Source organism: Frankliniella occidentalis, unplaced genomic scaffold, assembly GCF_000697945.3.
Source record: "Frankliniella occidentalis isolate FOCC.00 unplaced genomic scaffold, Focc_3.1 Scaffold6, whole genome shotgun sequence".
Classification (NCBI taxonomy): Eukaryota; Metazoa; Arthropoda; class Insecta; order Thysanoptera; family Thripidae; genus Frankliniella; species Frankliniella occidentalis.
Genome location: NW_026267136.1, coordinates 35,340 through 37,344, shown reverse-complemented (window position 1 = coordinate 37,344; position 2,005 = coordinate 35,340). Strand labels below are relative to the sequence as shown.

General features: G+C 42.0%; 1 long non-coding RNA gene across 4 annotated transcripts in view; it reads left to right on the top strand.

Moving 5' to 3' along the window:
- Positions 1–2,005, top strand: part of LOC113211478 (uncharacterized) — a 19,709-nt gene that overhangs the window by 9,956 nt on the left and 7,748 nt on the right. For 3 of the 4 annotated variants that reach the window (XR_008011557.1, XR_008011556.1, XR_008011555.1), the window contains one exon: positions 747–846. This is a non-coding gene — a long non-coding RNA (uncharacterized LOC113211478). Of the gene's footprint in view, positions 1–746; positions 847–1,415; positions 1,537–2,005 lie in introns of those variants that run through there. The other variant, XR_008011554.1, reaches the window with a different exon arrangement.

Sequence of the window (2,005 nt, the reverse complement as noted above, 5' to 3'; positions counted from 1 at the left end):
CGACAGCATCCTCTTTCAATATCTCCGTCGAAATTTCACGCCGCCGGGCCATTTTAAGTGAGTTACGCGTGTTTTTCTTGGACCGGCTAGCGCGCCAGATTCAAAAGACCACCCCTTAAAATGAATCAAAAGTAGTTTTGTGGTCCCCTGGGTCACCCCTGTCGAATCGACTACTTTTCCGTCTTAATCCGCACCCATCAATTTTCACTAAAAGAATAAAGGCTATTTACCTTCGTAAATTTTCCCAAAAATGACAAAAATTAAAATTGCTGGAAATAGTTGGGGTTGGCCAGACTGAATCCGTTTTCAATCTCTGCGTCGAAGTTTCACGCTGCCGGGCTATTTTAAGTGATTTTAAGTGAGATGCGCCTGTTTTTGGACATGTTCGCCTGCGAGGTAGGCAGCCCATCGTACGCTGACCGCCACATTCAAAAGACCACCTTTAAAACTCAAGTTTCTCTGGAAAGGGGTGGTTTCTAACGGAACCAAATGTAGTATTGTGGTCCTCTGGTTCACCCCTCTTGATTCAAACACTCCTCCGTTGATATCCGGACCTAACAATTTTCATACTTAAATCACAAAAGCCTTTGTAAATTTTGCGAAACAATTTTTTTTAAAATCGCTGGAAATGGTTGGGATTGGTCTGGGACGGTCGCCTTTGACCTTCTCTGTCGAAATTGCGTGCTTCCTGTCTTCTTTTCATTCTGTTTCTTTGACCCTAAAATCAACTCTTTGGTTTGTTTCAGGAAGATCGACCTGGAGCCTGGAGTCGTTTCGTCCTGTACATCAGCCGTGCAGCCCGTGGAATCATCAGATAGAATTTGAGTTGGCGTCACAGTGGTCCAGGTATTTTATTTTATTTTATTGTAAAGGTCCCTTGAGGAAGCTTAAATGATTTTCTCTCAGGCACCAAACTTTGTTGGCCAGCTAAAGTCACTTTTCACGACGGGGGTGTTTAAGAACCTATGGCAGTTTTCCGATGCCTTAATTTACCACCGCTTTAAATTTTCTAAAATTTGCACCAAGAAGATTGATAATCTTTTATCCCCCCCCCAAAAAAAAGGGTGTTACTTTTGGTCATTTACGTCGAACTGCACTGCCAATTTTCAAAATCAGTGAACTTTAGGTACTGGTTTCGTGCCACACTTCCTTACTTATTCTCAAAACGCGCACAGCGGGAACCATCTTTTGTGTGTCATATGCTCATATTTGGAAATAAATAGAACTCAGGCAGATTAATCTTTGTAACCTCCATTCAATTTGTTTCATAGAAACAATGTTGGTTAGGGAAGTCCAAAAGCCACTTTTTTCGATTCCGAATGACAACGCCTGCGGCGCGTCGGGTAGGCCTCCCCGCCAAGTGTCTGTGTGGAGATAGTGGCCTACCCTCAGCGCCTGAGCGGCGATACCCCCTGCTCTCGCCAGCAGAAGTGGACGCACGTAGTACCCTGCAATGAGACTACTATGGGCAACAGTGTTGCTTGCTGCGTAAACAGTTCGTTTCGTTAGGCTTGTGGTTGTTTCGACTTCGCGGAGGTAAGACACTGCTGCTGTTATTTTATTCTTGCTCTGGTTCGTCTTTGCAAATTATAGATTTTTCAATATACTGTCATAGTGACACCTCTATCTATGCGTAAACGCAACGCAAACGTGACAAGTCTCATTCACAAACTTATCTACATAACCTCATTTTGAATTCACTATCTTGTGCAAAACTTTTTTTGACATCTCTCTAAGGCATATTTAAATGAATGTCTAACATTTCTTCTGTTTACTTTTATCTGGCTGTTGGTATTTGGTGTCGAAACAACAATAGACCGGAAACAGTAGCTTTATATCACCCAAATGTACCCAAAACGCTTGAATGTACTGTATGTCGTATCATTTTGATATTGTTTATATTTTATGCAAGTTTTCATAAACGTTTGGGTTATTAAAAGCAACTGTTTCCTGCCTGTTGTTCTTCACCTTGTTCTTCACTTCGCTAATTCTGAAAGGGTCTATT